The sequence below is a fragment of the Sminthopsis crassicaudata genome, chromosome 4 (genome assembly GCF_048593235.1).
Source record: "Sminthopsis crassicaudata isolate SCR6 chromosome 4, ASM4859323v1, whole genome shotgun sequence".
In the NCBI taxonomy this organism is placed as follows: Eukaryota; Metazoa; Chordata; class Mammalia; order Dasyuromorphia; family Dasyuridae; genus Sminthopsis; species Sminthopsis crassicaudata.
The window spans coordinates 180696032-180720389 of NC_133620.1; the positions used below are offsets into that span (position 1 = coordinate 180696032).

The 24358-nt window shown below is 34.2% G+C and overlaps 1 pseudogene; it reads right to left on the reverse strand.

Annotated features, from left to right (window-relative positions):
- Nucleotides 1-6841: 6841 nt before the first annotated feature.
- Nucleotides 6842-24358, reverse strand: part of LOC141540675 (TBC1 domain family member 1-like) — a 71849-nt pseudogene continuing 54332 nt past the window's right edge.

Below are 24358 nucleotides of genomic sequence, written 5' to 3' on the forward strand. Positions count from 1 at the left end.
TGGAAGTGGTTATCTTCAACATAAAGAAGATCCAACTCACTTCCAGTCGATCAGTGATGGACAGAAACAACTACACCCAGAGAAGTAACACTGGGAAGTGAATGTAAATTGTTAACACTACTGTCTATCTACCCAGGTTACTTTTGCCTTCAGAATCTAATACTTAATGTGCAACAAGAAAATGGTATTTACACACATATATTGTATCTAGATCATATTGTAACACATGTAAAATATATGGGATTGCCTGTCATCAAGGGGAGGGAGTAAAGGGAGGGAGGGAATAATTTGGAAAAATGTATACAAGGGATAATGTTATTTAAAAAAACATTACTCATGCATATATACTATCAAAAATTATAAATAAAATTAAAAAAAAAAAGAAAATAGAAGATAAATCTGCGGTGAAACATGGGCCATACCCAAAATAGTGGGGAAAATTGATCAATGTTGATATGTTTTGATTTGTTTAGATTATTATGGTGGTGTTGTTTTTTTGTTTGTTCATTTGAATATATAGGTGGAAAAACAAATACACTTTGGAAATTGTTTAAAATGTTGTATCAGGGTTTCAGTATCCATATTTACTTGTAATGGAAGACCCATAGTATAGGGCTATCTAATATAGCAGTCTGTGACTATATCTTGTCTTCTTAACTACAATACTCAAAGACATAAAGACAAATAAAATTTCAGATGAATTATTTTAATATGAGAACTATTGCAAAGAATTATGAAGTAAATAAATTGTTCTAATTTTATTCTTTGGAATATTACCAGCCTCTGTTTCTTCTAGGTCCCTGGGAAAAATGAATAAGTAATTAATATGCCAGAAGACTGAAATCAAAATGGCAGTTTATAATTACCAGAGAATATCTTAACAGTCAAGAATATGAAGAGGCATAGAGAATATTCAATATACCAAAAATAAAGATTCTTTTAAATACAGAGATTAGCTTACATATTTAATATGTTTTACTGTGAATTTATTTTCTTCAAGCATACTTTCTATCCTGGCAAATGTTCATTTGCAGAGATCAACATATTTTCTTTTTTTAGCTTTTTATTTTCAATATATATGTATATATATATATATATATATATATATATATATATATATATATATATATATATATATATATTTTTTTTTTGTATAGACAGTTTTCTTTTTTTCAACTCCATTCTTTTTTAAAATTATTATTGTAGCTTCTTATTTACAAGAAATATGCATAGGTAATTTTTCACCATTGACCCTTGCAAAACCTTCTGTTCCAACTTTTCCCCTCCTTCCACCCACCACTGGGAGGGACCAATACATGTTAAATATTTTAAAGTATATGTTAAACACAATATATGTATACATATCCATACAGTTATTTTGCTGCACAAGAAAAATCAAACTTAGAAATAAGGTAAAAATAACCTGAAAAGGAAATCAAAAATTCAAGAGGACAAAAAATGAGGGAATAGAAATGCTATGTGTGGTTCACACTCATTTGCAATACTTCTTTCTCTAGGTGTAGTTAGTTCTCTTCATTATTGAACAAATGGAACTGGTTTGGTTCATCTAATTGTTGAAGAGAGCCATGTCTATCAGAATTGATCATCATATATTATTGTTATTGAACTATATAATGATTTCCTGGGTCCTGCTCACTTCACTCAGCATCAGTTCATGTAAGTCTCTCCAGGCCTTTCTGAAATCATCCTGCTGGTCATTTCTTACAGAACAATAATATTCCATAACATTCATATATTACAGCTTATTTAGCCATTCTCCAGGTGATTGGCATCCATTCAGTTTCCAGTTTCTGGCCACTATAAAAAGGGTTGCACATACAGATCCCTTTCCCTTCTTTAAGATGCATAGACAGTTTTCAATTCATCCCTTCAAAATTTATGTTCCAAATTTATTTCTCTGTACCTTCCCCCACTCCCTCCCTTTAGACAGCAAATGTATATAATTCTTCTGTACATTTTCCTACAATTATCATGCTGCACAAGAAAAATCAGAACAAACAATAATGAAAATGACAAAGAAAACAAAAAACAAGCAAACAACAAAAAAGATGAAAATATTGTGATCTACTTTCATAGTCCTCTTTCTGGATATACATATCTCTCTCCTTCACAAGTCTATTGGAATTGGCCTGAATCACCTCATTGCATCAACACAATTTCTCTAATGTACAATGATTAGAAAAAATAAAAAATGCAGTATTAACTTTAGTTCCAGGCTCAAGGGAAAAAAATCAAATGAGAAATGTAAATTTCAAATCTACAAAAGTCTTTCTCTGGGTAATTTAGATTTTTTGGATATTTAGTTGTATCATCAAAAATGGACTAGAATATGAATACTAATTATGAAACATCCATTCACATAAAATATTTTTTAGGGGAAAGCTCAAAGAATATGCCTCAAACTGAGGATACTTTTATCTCTAAGAACTCAGTATTTTCTTTTCCAGTGTTATAAAACTGACCTTTTCTCTAGTGAATGACATTACAAAGAAAAGAATCTCCAGTCTCAAAGGACACTGTTTGTTCTATTCTTCATTCAAGGCCCATGTACCTCTAGATGAAAGCTTTACTGGCACTTCACTCCAGTCTAATGGGGAAAATGCCATTCAATATGTTATAGTGATAGATTAAATTCCCATAACTATATTCTAGAATAACAGGGAAAGAATTAAGAGGACACACATTTTCTCCTCACCCCCAGTTCTCCAACTGCATAATTAGTATTTATGTGGAACTTTAAAAGAAAATTTCAGAAAAAACATATGACCATTAAGTGACTGGAATTTAGGTTGTTCAGTATTCCATGAAAATTAAGCTGGCAAAAATTTGAAAAAAAAAAGTTTCACTGGCAATGACTTGGGGTTAAGAAAGAAAACAACTATCTTACCCTTCTGCCCGACTTTTTTACTTTTCATACTAATCAGTGTCATAGCCTTACTCTGCTCTCAGGTCATATAAATGTCATATAAAACTCAAAGAATTGACCAAAAGCCAAATACTTTCCTGTTGCTAGTTATTTAGAATTCAAGTTAAATATACAGCATCATTGAAAAACTGTGATCTCACTGGAATTGTCCACTTGGTTCTTTGTCTACATGGTAAAATATTTAAAGGAGAAAATAAATAATACATTACTGTTTGCTTTTCAGCTTATGTCTTAAGATACCAGAGAAATTCAGTAAGAGATGTAAGAATATACATTTTTGTAATAAATTTATCTGTACCTATAATAAAGCTAGGTTTTGTTTTATTAATGACGATTCTGTTAGCAGTCTCATTTAATTATGAGAACATGCTTACATATTATTAAAGCATTGACAAGAATTAAACACCATCAGCTATCACAAATTAATGACTAAAGTTTGCTACATTTCTTGCCAAACTAATTAAAACTACAAAAATGAGAGAATAGTAATACTGAGTTCTCTGTTGATATGATTAAAAGGCTCTGTCACAGATTAACCTTCAGATAGTAAACTAGGGACAGCCTTTCAAAGAAATGATGATGATAAGCCTTCAAGAGAGAGAGACACAACACTGGAATAAAAGTTCAACATGTCCCAAAGGGCTCTGACAGTGCACGATGACTAGCAGACTAAAAGCTAATGAAAGATAAACTTTTCACAGAAGTGCTGTCAAAGAAGAAGGAAAAAAAAAAGGTTAGAGAGAAAAATAAAAAGACAGGACCAAAAAAAGAAAATCTAGACAAGACCTCTTTCTATACAGAAACAGAGTAGATGAGAAGATACATTGAAATACTATACAATCCTCTGGCTTTTAAAATGTATTTCTGAAAAGTGACCTTTAAAATAAAGCTCATTTCTTTCTCTGAACAAAGTGGGATATAAAAACTCACTTACCAAGTACTTTTAATTCTTCAGTATTTCAGAAATAGGGAATTAATGCATCCAGTTCTCCTAAACTAGAGTAGGGAAAACAAGTTTGTATAAAAACTTAGGGAGGAAAGGGCAACAGAGCTATTTCTTTTCTTAGGCACTTGGATTAAATTACCAAACAGAAAAATTCAGAGCTAGAGAGAGTGTTGGGTTAATGTTTCCTAAGAATATTCCTATCCAACGTATTCTTGGGGTGATCTTTGTTCTTATGAAATGTATCAAATACATTTATTTAGTCTACACTCTGTAGGAGACACTGGAATGGTTTTGATTCTTATAGCAAAGAGTATGTACTCAAATGCAATAAGTGAAAAGCAGATGTGAGAAAAAACGTATGATAATAGCTTCGCCTGGGTTAATCAAAGAAAGCTTAATAAAAGATCTATCACTTGAAATGGGCCATGAAGAAAAAAAAAAACAGTAGATTTTTAACATATCAAGATAAGAGCAGGGAGGACATTATATGAACAAGAAATATCTTGAACAAAGACATAGAATTGGAAACTTCAAGATTTCAGTGTATCATTTCTATTTTGATGTGTTATAAAGCAAATAAGGGAGATCATTATGATGCAAATTTAAATGCTTAGATTTGAGCCAAATGGGTGGAATAGAAGGGTCTTGGAATGTCTGGCCAGGAAGTTGGGGTTTGATTTAGTGAGTATGGGAAGCAGAAAGTTAACAGTGTAATGACATGAGCAGAGCTGGGAAGATAAAACCTGCAACAAGGGGTAGAATGCAATAGAAGGGGATGAGAATTAGTCAAGAAAATCTATCAAGAGGCTATTACCAAAATAAAGGGGAAAAAAGCTATTACATTAGTCTAGTAAAAATAGAATTGTGGTTATAAGGATGTCCTTTTAAAAGCAAGGAGATGGAGAACTGAGATATTATAGGGCCAAGCTCCAGATTCTAATGGTAATGAAGAGTATCTAGAGCTAACAGTGGTTTCTGTTTAGATGTTAAACATGAAGCAGATATCAAGAACAAAGATTAAAAATCTGGGTGAATGAGAGAAGTAAGAAAAATCAATGCATTTTTGAAAATAATGATAAATAAGCTGAGTTTTCTGGAGAGCCCAATGACATATTTAAATAAATATGTCTCAGTAAAAGTTGAAAAATTATTAATCAGATCAGAATTAGAGATTTGTATTTAAAAAAGAAAAACTTATTTGCATAGAAGCACACTGTAGTTAACTTTGGGAGACAGAATATGATTACTAAGGGTGAAAGTACAGAAAGAAAAAAAGAAAAGGTTGAATCACAGGTTCCTAACTTGGTATTTATGAAATCAGTTGTTTTTCCTATTAAGATAATTGCATTTCAATATAATTATTTCCCTTTGAAATCATATGTATTTTTATGCATTCAAAAGTATGATTCTAAAAGGGTCCAAAGGCATTACCAAATTTTCAAAAGGTTGTATTACATATATAAAAGATTTGCAGCTCCTGCTAACTTTAATAGCATATCATATCAGGAGGATTCTTGAAAGATGATGGAGCAGGTCAAAAAATTTTAAGTTCTCCAGATTTCTTTCACAAACAGAACAAATTTTACATCAGAGTGAAAAAATGATTGATGAAAAGCAAAGAAGTCTTGAAGTAGAACAAGAGTCCTCCTGGGACAACTGAGAATAATGGAATAAAGATCCTAGGATGGGGTTTAACCAATGTGAGGTGCAAATATCTTCTCTATAACTTCACAGAAATAGCAAATGGGGAACCCTGAGTGTGGCTGCAGCCTCAGCCCAAACTACAGGAAATTTTACTTCTGGAGAGACTGTGGAAATAGCAGTCTGAGTCTAGGAAGACTGAGGAATCCTTTACTGATTACGAATGCCAAGCCCACCTATGCTGAAGGAATCAGCCTTGGGTGAAAAGAAACCAGTGAATTTGGTTATTGCAGAAGCAGAGGGTCAAGAACTTTTCTGGCTGTACAAACTTGCAGGAGTGTGGCAATTTTGTTTTGGGGTTCCAGGTTAGAGGTGAGAGTTGAAGTGAAGCTAGAGACATTATCCTCCAACCACAGGATTAGTGATGTTTACATTGGTAATCATTTTACTTTAAAATTTTATATTTAAATTATTTATTTTAGAATTCATTTATTCATCTTAAAGTTTATAAAAATTTATTTTTTCATTAAAAAAATATGACAAGCAGGTAAAAAAGAAAGAATCCAACCATAGAAAATTACTATGGAACAGGGAAGATTAGGGTTAAACTTCAGGGGGAGACAATGAAGTTAAAAAAAAATCTTCTACCCCAAAGAGTAACATTAAATAGCTCCCTTCCCAGAGAAAATTTATAGAAGAACTAAGAAAACACATTAAAAATCACATGAGTGAGATTAAGAAAAAAGTAAAACACAAAATAAAAACCATCCAAGGAAAATAAGCTTATAAAAATAAATGTTAACCAATTAGAAAAGGAGATACAAAGTCTTAAAAAAAAAAAAAAAAAAAGAAAAGAATTCTTTGAAAATTAAAATTGGATCCCTCTAATTTTGTCTGCCCACATTTCTGATTTCCTTCATAGGCTAAATGTACATTTTTTTTTAACATAAAAGTGCATTTATTCATATCAAAGGGCTATCTAAATATAGTATAGTAACCAGCATGGAGGGGGATAGATTTAGGGACTAAGAAGAAAAAAAAAAATTGAAGATCTCTCCCTCCGCCCAACTTTTTAATTGCATTTTTTTTTAGGTCAGAAGACTTCCCATGATAACAAAAGCAAGAGTTTCCTCCCTGAGAAGCACTTTCTCCTTAGTCACATCCCGCTCCTCCATCTGCCTCCCTCTGCTTTGGCCTGGTCAGTCCTGCAGACGGTGCCTGAGTCCTCCCTGGGACAATGCCGGGGTGGCCTTCCCTTGTCCCTTCCTTTGGGGGGAGTTCATCCAATCTCTAAGGGCAGCCAGCTGTTAGTTGTCTCGTGGGAGCTCCGGCTTGAGGAGTCCGGGATCACCATTGCCCAGCTCGGCCGCCTTTTTCTGCAGCTTCTCCACCGTCTGCAGAAGGGCCGCCCTTTTCTTTTCCAAAGCCAAGGCCGTCTGCTTCAATTCATCCTCTCTGGCCAGGAGAATCTCAATGGTAGCTTCCAGGCTGTGGATCCTCCCGTTTGCCACCTGCAGTTCTTCCAAATGGTCGAGGTTCTGTTTTCACAAGCTGATGTTGGTCTTTTCCAATTTGTCCATTCTTTGGTTGTCGCTGAGTGGAGAGGAATGGATCAGTTCATCTTGAGGCACGTTGTAATCTACTTCATAGACTTGTAACTGCCTGGAGATGTCCATCTCAAACACTTAATTTATGGTCTTTTCCATTTGCACCAAGCCCAGGTTCGGTAGTGTATTTTTAATAAATTCTACTATATTTTCTAAGTTTTCATGCTGCAGAATCAAGGGTTTATGGTTTCCTAGAAGACTTAAAGCAACTTTAAATATGACCTCTGATCCCTGAAGAAAGAGCATATACAAATCCCAACAGGAACTGGGACGCAAACGTGGTAAGAAACCAGGGGGCGGCATAGAGGCTGGGGAAGATTTCATGCTCCTCCAGGTGATTGTAGAGATCTCTATGGTAATCATGGAGAAGTCTGGAGAGCTGGTACATCTGGAACTGTAAAATAATCATGTCTACTCGATACTCTTTCCGGAGCCCCATGTCAAACATTAAAAACTTCAACATTTTAAATGCATCCTCTTCACTCATATGAAGAAGCAGAACACCTGCTACAAAGCTCAGACCCTGGCAATAGCCGACCTCCTTGTCTAGCAGCAAATAGGCCTTCAAAATATTATAGAGTGACAGCTGCCTGGCTTCCAGCTGTGCTGCAAAGTATGGATGTGTTGGAAACCTCTGACCTAGGTCAATGAGAATTGCATGCTAGTGGGAAGTGAGCTGCTTTAAGAGTTCTTTATATGGAATATCCTTTGGCTGCTGTTTACTGCTTGGATACTGGTGTTTCAAGTACTAGGCCAAGAACTTCCATATTTCACCTCTGTGATGACAAGGCACTCCTTGCCCAACAGCAGAATGCATTTTTTCCATGTCAAACTTAATCTTTGACCTTCCTGGTGTACTTAACATTTTTTCCCATACTGAAGTTACATCTTTAAGGCAGGGAATGATTTCCTCATAATCAAGCTTCAAGCGTTTATTTTGTAAATCATTTTCAGAAGCTTGCAACTTCTGGTTTTCCTTCTCCATTCTAAGTAGCAGAATCTGCTGTAAAATGGCCTGCCTCCACAGCTCTCAGAGTTTTTGGGACATTAGTTTCTTCTCCTCTATGACAGGACCAAAGGGCTCTTCACAAACTGGCTCCAATGGGGAACGAGGAGGAAGATCTCCCAGTTCTGAATAATCTAACTCCAGTAGAGTCCGGCTGTTAATTTGTTTGAGGGAGAATCTTGGCTCATTCAGAGTGGCCTGAAGCGACCCAAGATGGAAGCATTGGCACAGTCAGGGGTCTCTAAATGTACACTATTTCAAAATCCAATTCTTTTTGTTCAGCAAAACAACTGTTTGGTCATGTATACATGTATACATGTATTTAATTTATACTCTTAACATAATTAACATGTATGGTCCACCTGCCATCTGGGGGGGAGGGGAAAATTGGGGAAAAAAAGTTTTGGCAATTGTCAATGTTGTAAAATTACCCATGCAAATATCTGGTAAATAAAAACTATTATTATTTAAAAATTGGATAAGGGGAAGCTAGTGAAGCTATGAAATCAAGAAATAGCAAAACATATATAATATAAATAATGAAAACAATAGAAGAGAATGTGAAATACCTTATAAGAAAAACAACAGATCTGGAGATCATATCAAAAAGAGAAAACATAAGAAAAACTGAACTACATGAAAGCTGTAACTAAAAAAAAAAGTACCTTGACATAATAATGCAAGATATAGTTAGTGAAAGGAAAAGTAGAAATAGAAAAATCCATTTATCACCATCTCAAAGAGGTCTTTTGTGGGGAAAAAAAAAACAACATAGGAATATTATTGACAAATTTTAAAATCCCTAGATCAAAGGAAAAAAAAAACTTGCAAGAAACAAATAAAACAAAACAAAACAAAATTTCAAATATGTTTGAGCTATTGTATAGGACTTAGCACCAGCCAAAAAAAATTCATGTCCTGAAATAATATGTAAGAGCAATCAAACAAGTAGACCTGTGGCCAAAACTATCATATCCAGCAAAATTATCCATAATATTGAATGAAAAAAGGACATTCAACATACTTACAGTTTTTCAGAACTTTCTTTCAGCCAAACCCAAGCTTAATAGAAAATTTAACATGTAACAAAGATTAATTTCAAAGATTAATTTAACAAAGAATTTCAAGGAAATCAACATGAAGAAATTTGCATAGAAGTAGGTTGGTGAAAAGATAGGGAAGTTCAATTAGTAGGTCAAGCTAGATAGAGGACCTCAATAAATGATGATCCATGTCCAGAAGTCACCAGTCAGACTTAAGAGCTATAAATTGGGAGATGGTAGTAAAATGATTAGTGGAGGGGGGGATAAGGGAAAGGGAGAGAAAAATACAGAAATTGAATAATGGCACAAATGAAGAAAAGGCTAAAAAGTTTCATAAAAAGTCAAGAAAAATGTTATTCAGAAGAAAAGGATATTTCATTTGCTCCAGAAATGTAGACTAGATTAAGAACCTATAAAAAGTCATTGAGTTTGGCATTATGGTGTCATTGGCAATCTTGCAGAGAGAAATTAATATTGAGCAATATGAACAGAAGTCAGATTGTAAAGGTTTGAAAAAAAAAGTTTAAATGTTGTGAGAAAGCAATCATATTTTGTAGATTTTTTAAAAGAATGGAACAATAGAAGTGAAAGGAGAGATTGCAAAGTGGATATGAGAATCAGTGTCTAGAGGAACTTGATCATGTTTATAACTAAAAAGGAATACTAAGCAAGGGAGATATATAAAAGATGCAAGGAAGAAAAGGTGTGATGAACAGCGACAGATTCTAGAAAACAGAAAATGATGACATTAAGAGAAGGAGTAGAAATGCTAGTTGTGCAAAATGAGGGGAACTTCTTTCTCTTTTATAGTAGCAAAGGAGAGAATGAGCAATTGTAAAGCTAATAAATGATTGTAATACTGGTAAATTCTGAGATGGAACCTGAATACAGGTCTTCCAGGTGCCAAACCAAAGATTGCTATTACAACAAATTATTATACTGATTGTTGAGGGTAAAATAATTTTAAATAGTATTTTATTTTTCCAAATACATGCAAAGATAGTTTTCAAAATTCACTTTTGCAAGTCTTGTGTTCTGAATTTTTCTCCCTCTTATTCTCCTTCCCTAATCTCTAGACTGAAAAGTATGATATTTTCACATTGTTTTTGTTTGCTTTCGTTTTTTCCTTTTTTTCCCTTTTGATCTGATTTTTTTACACAATATTTAAAATGTGGAAATAAGTTTAGAAGAATTGCACGTATTTAACTTATATACCATGCTTTTCAATCTGTAGTTCTCTTTCTGGATATGGATAGCACTTTTCATCATGAGTTTATTGAAATTGCCTTGAATTACCTCAATGATGCAAAAATCAAGTCTATCACATTTGTCATTATCTTGTTATTATCTATACTGTTCTCTTGATTCTGCTCACTTCCCTTAACACTTCAGTTCACGTAAGTCTTTTCAGGCCTTTCTAAAATCAACCTGCTCATCATTTGTTATGTAACAATAATTTTCTATTACATCCATATACCATAACTTGTTCTGCCATTCCACAACTGAGGGAAATCTTAGTTTCGAACTCTTTGCCACTTCAAAAAGGGTTGCTACAAACATTTTAGCAAAAGTGGATCCTTTTTCCACTTTTATGATCTCTTTAGGACACAGGTCCAGTGGAAATACATCTAGATCAAAGGATAGACATAATTTTATAGGCCTTTGGGCATAGTCCAAATTGCTCTCCAAAATGGTTGGATCATATCACAAGTCTATGAACAATGCATTAGTGCCCCAGGTTTTCACATTTCCTCCAAAGTTAAGCATTATCTTTTCCTGTCTTTTTAACCAATCCGAGAGGTGTGAAGTGTTCCCTCAGTGTTATCTTAATTTGCATTTCTCTATTTAGTGCATTTTTAAAATATGAATAGAAATGACTTTAATTTTTTCATCTGAAAATTGTTCATATCCTTTGATCATTTATTAATTGGGGAATGAAAGGGCAATTCTAACACAAATCCTGAGTAATATATTATTGTTTAGGGAATAGGATCAATCAGCAGCATTTCAGAATATGAGAGACTAAAGGATATACTGATCTTTGTAGCAAACCTTAGACCTATGAGAGGCAAAAGTTGAAGAGTTATTATAGAATTGTAAAATAAATTAAAATAGCTCTGTAATGGAGATGGGGGTTACTGATGATGGGTGGCAAGTCTCCTTTTTACCGCTCCATGAGCTATAATTGATTTTAATTATAAGTTTGCACAGGATTGTATTGGTAGGAGGGTCAAAGATTGCAAAGAAATTTCACACTGCTCAGTAGTTAATGGGACACAGCTGCAAGGGAAATAAAACAGTATAATTAAGCTTTTGTCTCCTTAGTTCCTTTCTTCAAGGCAACATAGCTACAATTTTCATGTCACTGAAGAAGAAGGAAAAAGTCTTTAAACACTAAAAAGAAGAAGGGTCTCAGATACAATGAAATAGTGTTCAACTCTACATAGAGAATAGTCAATACTATTTTTTGTTAATTAATAACTGACCTTAGCTAGCTATTCTCTGATTATGAAATAATCTCTCTGTGAATTAATATTTAAAAGGACAGGATAAGAAATTAAAGGAGGAAAGAAAATCTTAATATTTCCAACACATTCTTCCCCTTGTCACCTCTTTAACTATTAATCATGTTAATTATCTGGCCTTCAGGTTTCCATGGTTTACTCATGCAGGGTTGAATGTACCACACCTAAACTATTATTTCAGCTGTTCTCAAGAGTTTTTCTTTAAAATCACTTTCCTGGCTTCTTCTTTCCACTCTTTTTTCATTACTTAAGTTTTATTTTATCAAAATGTTTGGAATTTTAAATCAAAATTAAAATTTTCTTTTTTTTTATGAAAAATTAGTTTTATTAGCAGGTTAAAAGTAATACTTATCCAGTTGTAGAAAATGCCATTATACCTTTAAAAATTCAAATAATTTACTAGCATAGCATATTGTCAAGGAATTTTAAAACATTTCCCTTCAATCATTCAGAAAGTTTTTGGAAAAAATGGAATCGATTCAAAATAGAGAGATGTTGTATGAAGGACGTTTATCCCATCTTGAAATAACAATTTGTTGACAACCAGCAATGTAGCCTGATGAAAAAATGCCCTGCGTGTAAAGCCAGGAGACGAGTTCCCAGTGACCAGAGGCAAACCCCCTGTGGTTTGCGACAAGGATGCACTTACACTAGTTCACCTCGAAAGCCCCTTCTCTCTAGGTGGAGGAGTCTGTGGTCTTCTGATCTGATGATCTGCAATAAGGACTCTCTCTACAGAGTTAAATGAAGACAGAAAAGCACTCCTTCACTTATCTATTCGTTTGGCATTTGTTGACAGAGTCATTCTAATAACCACTTAGGGACTGTTTTAAACTGAAAAGTTGTTTCCAATTTACCCATTCTTCAGAAAAAAGTATAAAATGGTTTCTACTTCATCTTAAAACAAAAAACAAACAAACAAAAAAAAAAACAAGGAAAAATAATCTAGAACTCTTCACTTTAATCTGTTACATTCTAGTTCTTTTCTTCCTTGCTCGTCTTCCAACAAAGTGCCATATTAAATGCTGTATTAAAAGAGTAAGGGGTGGGGAAAGAGAAGATGCACATAATGCAAAAGCAAACAGCCTTATATTTTAAATTTTATTCATAAAAATTTTAAATAGAAAAAAATCAGAAGATTTGGTTCTGATGATCCCTTTGACTTTCCTTCCCAATAGCTTTTCAGGGTCTCTCATGCACTGGGTGTGTGACTGTGGGCACATCATTTCACTTCCTCTAGGACTCCTCCTCTTGCTCAGTAAAAACTGCACCACAGGGCCTCTGAGGGACACCCTTGTTCCAAGATCTGGTGTCTTACCTTCCAATTCGTCACTGATCTCTTTCTACTCCCCAATCACAGCCACAGTCCAATTTCCTGTCCTCAGGTCTTTCCTTTTTTCACTTCCGCATATAAGACTGATAAAGTGGGCTTCAAAGTAAACACAATCATACATGGATAAATGCACAAAGATATGGCAATATATTGACTGATCTTTTTCACGGGTGCATCTGGCTGACACATTTAGTTTAACCACTGAGGGGTTTTGGAAACGGATATTGCTATGTAGTAACCTCTGGACATATATGACAAAGAATTAACAGTCAATATGCTCTGTGGCCACTAAGAGAATATACTTTTAACTGCAATTTTGCCTAAGTCAACTAAGACCATAATTGAACAACTCTTGCCCAATTTGTGGGCTAACAGGAAACCAAATGTTTGCCTTCAGAGTCTCCAATGGGATTGAAAAATAAAACCCCAAATAAGACAGTATGAGAATATGAAGACATTAATCTACACATTTAACTCAAAACTTGAAAGGAAAATTCAATAACCTAACTTCAAATTTTAAACATTTCATAAAAGGTGAGGACAGAAAGGGGATCATTTGAGCCCAATAAATGAGTCCAATGTTCTTTCTATGGACCTCAATCAAGCTGTCTTCTTTCCTTTGTCTTCTCAAAATCTATACTCACTTTTCATATTTACCTCAGTTACCTAAGTCCACTTCTTCACTATACTCCTCTTTTTACTCACAACTTAGTCTACAGCAAATTGTGCTTCTGCTCCCACTGTTTAAAGGAAACCTCTTTCTAAAAAGTCACTAATGATACATTAATCACTAAACTTGATACCTAATTCTCGGTCCTTACCCTCAGTCACTCTATGGCCAAATCTGGCTGACCAGATGCTCCTTTACAAGGTCCTCTTCAACTTCTCCAGCGTTCTCCAACCCCCACTCCCTGCTTTTTAGGCCCTCTCTGTGGCATCAAGCTCTGCCAGTCCTCGTCATTCTTTTTTTTTTTTTTTTTTTTTTTTCCTTATTTAAATCCAGTTTATTTGCATATCATGGACTCACTTTTCCTGATGTCATGGTCCTTTTTTTTTTTTTTTTAAATTTTTTATTATATATATATATTTTATAATATTATCCCTTGTATTCATTTTTCCAAATTATTCCCCCCTCCCTCTATTCCCTCCCCCCGATGATAGGCAATCCCATACATTTTACATGTGTTACAATATAGTATAGATACAATACATGTGTGTGAATATGATTTTCTTGTTGCACAATAAACTTTAGATTCCGAAGGTACATGTAACCTGGGCAGACAGATATTAGTGCTAACAATTTACATTCACTTCCCAGTGTTTCTTCTCTGGGTGTAGCTACCTCTGTCCATCATTGATCAACTGGAAGTGAGTTGGTTTTTCTTTATGTTGAAGATTTCCACTTCCATCAGAATACATCCTCATATAGTATTGTTGTTGAAGTGTACAGTGATCTTCTGGTTCTGCTCATTTCACTCAGCATCAGTTGATTTAAGTCTCTCCAGGCCTCTCTGTATTCCTCCTGCTGGTCATTTCTTACAGAGCAATAATATTCCATAACCTTCATATACCATAATTTACCCAACCATTCTCCAACTGATGGACATCCATTCATCTTCCAGTTTCTAGCTACTTCAAAAAGAGCTGCCACAAACATTTTGGCACATATATGTCTCTTTCCGCTCTTTAGTATTTCTTTGGGATATAAGCCCAGTAGTAGCGCTTCTGGGTCAAAGGGTATGCACAGTTTGATAACTTTTTGGGCATAATTCCAGATTGCTCTCCAGAATGGCTGGATTCTTTCGCAACTCCACCAGCAATGTATTAGTGTCCCAGTTTCCCCACATCCCCTCCAACATTCATCATTATTTGTTCCTGTCATCTTAGCCAATCTGACAGGTGTGTAGTGGTATCTCAGAGTTGTCTTAATTTGCATTTCTCTGACCAATAGTGATTTGGAACACTCTTTCATGTGAATGGATATAGTTTCAATTTCTTCCTCTGAGAATTGTCTGTTCATATCCTTTGACCATTTATCAATTGGAGAATGGTTCGGTTTCTTATAAATTAGGGTCAGTTCTCTATATATTTTGGAAATGAGACCTTTGTCAGAACCTTTGTTTTTAAAAATATTTTCCCAATTTGTTACTTCCCTTCTAATCTTGTTTGCATTAGTATTATTTGTACAGAAAATTTTAGTTTGATGTAATCAAAATCTTCTATTTTGTGATCAATAATGATCTCTAGTTCTCCTCTGGTCATAAATTCCTTCCTCCTCCACAAGTCTGAGAGGTAGATTATCCTCTGTTCCTCTAATCTATTTATTATCTCCCTCTTTATGCCTAAATCATGGACCCATTTTGATCTTATCTGGGTATATGGTGTTAAGTGTGGATCCATATCTAATTTCTGCCATACTAATTTCCAGTTTTCCCAACAGTTTTTTCCGAATAATGAATTTTTATCCCTAATGTTGGTATCTTTGGGTTTGTCAAAGATTAGGTTGCTATAGATGTACCCTTTTTTGTCCTTTGTATCTAATCTGTTCCACTGATCTACTGGTCTATTTCTTAGCCAATACCAAATGGTTTTGTTGACTGCTGCTATATAATATAGCTTTAGATCAGGTACACTTAGACCACCTTCCTCTGAGTTTTTTTTCATTAGTTCCCTTGCAATTCTCGACCTTTTATTCTTCCATATGAATTTTGTTGTTATTTTTTCTAGGTCATTGAAATAGTTTCTTGGGAGTCTGATTGGTATAGCAATAAATAAATAGATTACTTTGGGGAGTATTGTCATCTTTATTATATTCGCTCGGCCTATCCAAGAGCACTGAATGTCTTTCCAATTATTTAAATCTGATTTTATTTTTGTGGCAAGTGTTTCGTAATTTTTCTCATATAATTCCTGACTTTTCTTTGGTAGATGGATTCCCAAATACTTTATACTCTCAACATTTGTTTGGAATGGAATTTCTCTTTGTATCTCTTGCTGTTGCATTTTGTTAGTGATATATAAAAATGCCGAGGATTTATTTTGTATCCTGCCACTTTGCTGAAATTGTGAATTATTTCTAGTAGCTTTTTAGCAGAGTCTTTGGGGTTCTCTAAGTATACCATCATGTCATCTGCAAAAAGTGATAGTTTAATTTCCTCATTTCCTACTCTAATTCCGTGAATCTCTTTCTCGGCTCTTATTGCCGAGGCTAGCGTTTCTAGTACTATATTGAATAGTAATGGTGATAGTGGGCAACCTTGTTTCACTCCTGATCTTACTGGGAAAGGTTGCAGTTTATTTCTATTGCATATTATGCTTACTGAAGGTCTTAAATATATGCTCCTGATTATTCTAAGGAATAGTCCATTTATTCCTATACTCTCAAGAGTTTTTAGTAGGAATGGATGTTGGATTTTGTCAAATGCTTTTTCTGCATCTATTGAGATGATCATATGGTTCTTATTAATTTGATTATTAATATGGTCAATTATATTAATAGTTTTCCTAATATTAAACCAGCCCTGCATTCCTGGAATAAATCCTACTTGATCATAGTGTATCATCCTGGAGATGATTTTCTGAAGTCCTTTTGCTAATATCTTATTTAAGATTTTAGCATCCATATTCATTAAGGAGATTGGTCTATAATTTTCTTTCTCAGTTTTCGATCTACCTGGTTTAGGTATCAGTACCATGTCTGTGTCATAAAAGGAGTTTGGTAGGACTCCTTCATCCCCTATTTTTTCAAATAATTTATATAACATTGGTGCTAACTGTTCTTTAAATGTTTGGTAGAATTCACATGTGAATCCATCTGGCCCTGGGGATTTTTTCCTGGGGAGTTGATTAATAGCTTGTTCTATTTCTTTTTCTGAAATGGGACTATTTAAGCAATTTATCTCCTCCTCTGTTAATCTAGGGAGCCTATATTTTTGAAGGAAGTCATCCATTTCACTTAAGTTATCAAATTTATTGGCATAAAGTTGGGCAAAGTAACTCCTTATTATTTCTCTAATTTCCTCTTCATTGGTGGAAAGATCCCCCTTTTCATTTGTAAGACTATCAATTTGATTTTCCTCTTTCTTTTTTTTGATCAAATTTACCAAAGGTTTATCTATTTTACTGGCTTTTTCATAAAACCAACTCTTGGTTTTATTTATTAATTCAATAGATTTTTTACTTTCAATATTATTGATTTCTCCTTTTAATTTTTGTATTTCAAGTTTAATTTTTGGTTGGGGGTTTATAATTTGGTCTTTTTCTAGCCTTTTAAGTTGTAAGCCCAATTCGTTAATCTTCTCTTTCTCTATTTTCTTCAAATAAGCCTCTAAAGATATAAAATTTCCCCTTATTACTGCTTTAGCTGCATCCCAAAGATTTTGGTATGATGTCTCATCATTGTCATTATCTTGGATGAAATTGTTAATTGTTTCTATAATTTGCTCTTTCACCCAGCCATTCTTTAAGATGAGATTATTCAGTTTCCAATTACTTTTTGGTCTATTTACCCCTAACTTTTTACTGAATGTAGCTTTTATTGCATTGTGATCTGAGAAGAAGGCATTTATTATTTCTGCCTTCCTACATTTAATTTTGAGATCTTTATGTCCTAATATATGGTCTATTTTTGTATAGGATCCATGAACTGCTGAGAAGAAAGTATATTCCTTTCTATTGCCATTCAGTTTTCTCCAAATGTCTATCATACCTAGTTTTTCTAATGTTCTATTTACTTTTTTAATTTCTTTCTTGTTTGTTTTGTGGTTTGATTTGTCTAAATCTGAGAGTGCAAGGTTGAGATCTCCTACTCTTATAGTTTTACTGTCTATTTCTTCTTGCAATTCTCTTAACTTTTCCTTTAGAAAGTTAGATGCTATACCACTTGGTGCATATATGTTTAGTATTGATATGGCTTCATTATTTATGCTACCTTTCAGCAGGATATAGTTTCCTTCCTTATCTTTTTTAAGGAGATCTACTTCTGCTTTTGCTTGATCTGAGATAAGGATAGCTACCCCTGATTTTTTGGCTTTACCTGAAGCATAATAGGCTCTGTTCCAACCTTTTACCTTTACTCTGTACATATCTCCCTGCTTTAAGTGTGTTTCCTGTAGACAACATATTGTAGGGTTCTGCTTTTTGATCCAGTCTGCTATCCGTCTCCGTTTGATGGGATCGTTCATCCCATTTACATTTACAGTTAAAATTACTAATTCTGTATTTCCTGCCATCATATTATCCCCAGATTATGCTTTTTTCCCTTGACCCCCCTGATCCCCCTCCCCGATATTTAATTTACAGACCCCCCTTGTGACGTGCAACCTTCCCTCTTTTTTTTTTTAGTATCCCTCCCCCCTCCCTCCAAGTCCCTTCACTTATTCTCCTTTTCCTTTTCCCTTTTCCTCTCCCCCCTTTTAATGAGGTGAGAGAAAATTCTCTGAAAAACAAATATGTTAATTATTTACTCTTTGAGCCTCTCCTGATGAGAGTAAGATTCACACAATGATTCTCCCCCTCACTAAGTTCCCTCAGATATGGTGTATTTTCTATGCCTCTTCCTGGGATATAGTTTCCCTCTTTTTATCGTTCCTTCCCCTTTTTCTGAACCGACCTCCTTCCCTTTACTACACCCCCCCTTTTTTTCTTTTATATCAGTAAAATCAAATTATCCTTGAGTACTTTTTATATACCCACAACAGAGTTACAGTTCTCAAGGGTTCTGTGTACCTTTTTCTGTTTCTCTTCAGTCTTGTGGATGTAGATCAAATTTTTTGTTTAAGTCTGGTTTTTTTCTTAGAAACATATAGAATTCCTCTGTTTCATTGAATGACCATCTTCTTCCATGGAAAAAGATGCTAAACTTAGCTGGGTAGTTCATTCTTGGTTGCAGTCCTTGATCTTTTGCCTTATGGAATATCAGGTTCCAGGCCCTTCTATCTTTTAATGTGGAGGCAGCCAGATCTTGGGTGACCCTTATTGTGGCACCTTGGTATTTAAATTGTTTTTTTCTAGCTGCTTGCAGGATTTTCTCCTTTGTGTGGTGATTCTGCAGCTTAGCCACAATATTCCGTGGTGTTCTTTTTTTAGGGTCTATTTCAGAAGGAGTTCGATGAATTCTTTCCACATCTACTTTCCCTTCTGTTTCTATTATCTCTGGACAGTTCTCTTTGATAATTTCCTGTAAAATAGAATCTAGGCTTTTTTTTTGGTCATAGTTTTCTGGAAGTCCAATGATCCGCAGATTATCTCTCCTAGATCTATTTTCCAGGTCTATAGATTTTCCCAGTAAGTATTTGACGTTGTTCTCCAGCTTCTCATTTTTTTTTGTTTTGTTTGACTGATTCTTGGGTTCTCTGTGAGTCATTCATTTCTATTTGTTCCATCCTGACTTTTAAGGAGTTATTTTCTTCTTTCATAGTTTTTAGTTCTTTTTGTAAATGCCCAATTTCGTTTGTAAATGAATTATTTTGCTCTATTGAATTTTTTTCCATTTCCCTAATTTTTTTTTGAGAATTATTTTCTTTTTCCAATTCAGAAATTCTATTTTCTTGAGACTTTTTTATCTTTTCCAATTCAGAAATCCTACTTTCCTGTGTTTTTTTAACCTTTTCTAATTCATAAATTTTGTTTCCCTGCATCTCCTGTGAATTCTTTATTTTTTCCAACTCCAATTTCAGGACGTTGTTATTCTCTATCATAGCTTCCCTTTCCTTTCCCTATTTTTCTTCAAACTCCCTCAATTTTTTAAGAGTCTCTTCTAGGAGAGAATTATGTGATGGGGGGCAGGAATCGTTCCCCTTTAGGTTGTTATCTGCTGACTCTCTGCTGTTAACTTCCTCAGGGTTGGATACCTGCTCTTTCTCTGTGTAGTAGGAATCTATGGTTTTTTTGGCTTTTTTGGTCATGATTAAAAAATCTTTTGGGGCCTGTCCCTGGGGTAGGAAATTATTTATTTACTTCTTTACCAGCTTCCTCCCAGACCGGATGGATGCACCTGAGCTAAGATAGAGCTCTGGGAGAGAGTTCCCCACCCCCTCCCTGGAAGTGCCTCAGAGGTGATTAGCACTGCTGTGCCCCGAGGGCGCTGAACAGTAAAGGCAGCACAAAGCCTAGCCTATGCTTCCCGGTGGGGTGTGGATGTCTGCAGCAGGTGACGTGAAAAGCCCCTGCGCTCAAACTGGAAGTGTCTGCCAGAAACCGCGATCCCTAGTTCAAAGGTTCCGCTTCTCTGGGACTTCCTGGAGCTGAGTTCCACTCCCTCCAGCTAAACTAGGCAGTGTGTGTTGCCTTGGGCCGTATCCACCCACTTGTCAATCTCTTAACTATTCTCAGGTGGTAGCTGAGGCCACACCCCCTGGTGCCGAGATCTGCTGAGTCACCTCCAGGATTGGGGGAAATCTGAGTTTTTAAGGTATTTTAGCTTTCTCTTCTGAACTGCTAAATAATTAGCAGAGAAGAGCTAATAGTCTGTGCCAGATTCCTTTATCTCAGTGGCTTCTCTGATCCCAGAGCCCTTCCCAGCGTGATCGGCAGATTATGCTAGCACCCAGCCGTCTGTGCTGGCCTCTCTTCTTCCTCCCCTGGGGACTGACCTTTTCTGTTGAAACTCCAGATTCTCTTCAGCTGGTAAGTCATGCTTCCAGTCCTTGTGTTATCTATCAGTCCTGTGCTTATTCTGAGGCTGATTTATCTAATTGGTTGTGAGGGAGTGAGGACCTTTACAGAGTCCTGTGTTTCTTCTCCGCCATCTTGGCTCCGCCCCCCTCTCTCAAGTTTTTAATAATAATAACATTAATAATAATAAAATGAATATAATAAATTTTTATTTTTCAAATTACAAAGATTATTGCAACATTCACCTCTACAAAACTTCATGCTCCAAATTTTTTTTTTACCTCTGTCCCCCTTCTGTCTCCCCTAGACAGTAAGCAATCCAATATAAGTTTAAAATGGACAATTCCTCTAAATATATTTTCATATATATTATGCTACAGAGAAAATTAAATAAATGGAGAAAAAATGAGAAAGAAAAAAAGCAAACAATAACAACAAAAAAATTTGTAGAAATGCGATGCTTTTATCTAAATTCAATCTTCATAATTCCTTCTTTGGATATGGATGACTCCACTACCTTAATTGAAATGTTTTGAATCAACTCTTATTGAAAAAAGCTATATTCTACACAGTTGATCATCACAAAACCTTGTTGTTTCTATGTACAATATTCCATGGTTCTAGTCATTTTACACAGCATCAGTTCATCTAAGTCTTTCCCAAACTTTCTAAAATCATTCTGTTCATTTCTTATGCAACAATAATATTGCATTATATTCATATATCATTATTTCTTAAAGCCATTTCCAAACTGAGGAACATACACTCTATTCCCAGTTCCTTGCCACTACAAAAAGAGCTGTGATATTTTTTACAGATGTGGCTGCAGTTAAGGAGAGTTTTAATTAATTTTAGCTCAGCCAACTCAAGAGTACTTAATATACTTCAAATTGTTTAGAACTAAATTTATTTGGGTTAAAAGTATTTTGTAATTGTATTCATATAGTTCTTGGGTTTATGTTGGCAGGTAGATATCTAAATATTTTACATTATGGTTATTTTAAATGATATTTCTCTTTCTATTACTTGATGCTGGACCTTGTTGGTAAAATATAGAAATGCCAATGATTTATATTGGTTTAATTTTATATTCTGCAACTTTATGAAAGTTATTGTTTCTAATAGTTTTTAAGTGATTTTCTAGTATTTTCTAAGTATACATAGCATCCACAAAGAATGATAACTTTCCCTTTATTATTTCTTATAATTCCTTCAATCTCTTTTTCTTTTCTTATTGCTAAAGTTAACATTTCTAGTGCAATATTGAATAGTGTTGATGAGCAAACTTATTTATGATTACTCATATTGGGAATTCTTCTATTTTATTTACATTACATGTCATGATTGTTGTTGGTTTTAGATAGATGCTACTTATCATATGAAGGAATACTCAATTACTTCCTATGCTCTCTAATGTTTTAATTTTGTCAAAATTATGTTGTTTTGTCAAAATAGTTTTCTCCATCTAATAATATAAACATATTCCTGTTAGTTTGGATGTATATTAAATTTTCTCATAGTTTTCCAGCCTTGCATTCAAGTATAAATTGTACTTGGTTATAGTATCTTATTTTCTTGATTAGTTATGGTAATCTCATTGCTAATATTTTATTTAAGATTTTTGTATCAATATTCCTTATGGAAATTGGCCTATGATTTTCTTTCATAGTATTAGTTCTTCCTGGTTTAGATATCAGCATTAAATCTCTGTGTCATAAAAAACATTTAATAGAAATCCTTCCTCCTCTCTTTTTTCAAATAGTTCCTATAGCATTGGAATTAATTATTCTTTAAATATTTCAATGTAGAATCCGTTTGTAAGTCCATCTGGCTCTGGAGATTTTTTCTTAGAGAGTTTATTAATAGCTTGCTCAAATTCTTTATCTAAAATAGGACTATTTATGTAATTTATTCCTTCTCTGTTAATCAGGGCGATCTATATTTTTATAGTTATTCATCCATTTCACTTAGATTATCAGACTTATTGGCAAACAACTGGGCAAACTAGCTTCTAATAATTGCTTTAATTTCCTCTTCAGTGGTGATAAGTTTGCCCGGTTTATTTTGTTGGTTTGTTTGTTTTTTTTTTAGTTTTTTAAAACATACATTAATTTTTTTTCTTTTATTTTTTAATTAAAGCTTTTTATTTTCAAAATATAAATCCTACTTGGTTTAGGTATCAGCACCATATCTGCGTCATAAAAAGAATTTGGTAGGATTCCTTCTTTCTCTATTTTTCCAAAGATATCAGAATTAATTGTTCTTTAAATGTTTGATAGGATTCACATTTTCATTAAATAATATATTTTTATTTTCAAAATATATGCAAAGATAGTTTACAATATTCACCATTGCAAAACCTTGTGTTCCAATTTATTTTCTCTCTCTTCCCTCTCCTTCATCCTATAGAATGAAAATAGCCCAATATATATTAAATGTGGACAATTCTTCTATACACATTTCCATATTTATCATATAAATCTTGCCAGGGCTTACTAAAATAAACATGTTGCTCAATTCTTATAGAACAATAATATTTCATAACTTTTATGTATTATAATTTATTCAGCCATTTTCCAACTGATGGGCATCCACTGAGTTTCCCTTTACTTGCCACTACAAAAGTGGCCGCTACAAACATTTTTGCACATGTGGGTTCTTTTCCCTTTTTTATGATCTATTTGAGATAGAGGAATTGTTGCATTGAAGCATATGCACAGTTTGATATTCCTTTGGTCATAGTTCCATATTGCTCTCCAGAATGGTTGGATTAGTTCATATCTCTACCAACAATGTATTAATATGGACTTCTGGCCAAGATGGCAGAGAGGACACACACATCTATTGAAGCTCCATCTTTGCTTTCAGAATATTGTATTTCATGACAAGGCCTCAGAATTAGTGCTTGACTGAAAAAATAATACAACACAAATAATAACCACACAGAAGATATCCTCAAAATTCACCAGAAAAGGTCTAGTTTTGCTCGTAGACTGAAGGCAAGCAGCAGCAGAGCAGCAGACAGTGAGAGTGGTAGGCAACTCACACTGAGCAGACCTGAGGGGTATGGAGTGTGATCTCAGCCATTTCTGAGGGGAGAACTTTACCGCAGTGTGGCTACTTTGCACTGGCAGCAAGCCAGTAGATCAGAAGAGAAGCTACAAACACAGGGGGTAAAGACCCTAATTGAGAAAACCTAGTGTCTCTCAGGACCTGGCCACACCTACAGATTATAACAAAGTATCCTAAAGATAATACAATGGGACCAAGTAGGATTTATACCAGGAATGCAGAGCTGGCTCAATATTAGGAAAACTATTAGAATAATTGAGCACATCAATAATCAGATTAACTAAAATCATACAATTTTTTCATAGATGCAGAAAAGGCATTTAATAAAATGTAACACCAATTTCTGTTAAAAGCACTAGAGCATATAGGAATAAGTGGAGTTTTCCTTAAAATTATCTATTTTAGCATCTATTTAAAACTATAAGCAAGCATTATATGCAATAGGGATAATCTAGAAACATTTGCAATAAGACCTCTTTGCTATTATATCTTGCATTATAAATGTTAGCTTTTAGAGTATATAAAGAGAAACAGATTATAACTCTTTGTATATGATATGATGGTATACTTAGAGAATCCTAGAAAATCAACTAAAATTACTGGAAAAAATTCACAACGTTAGCA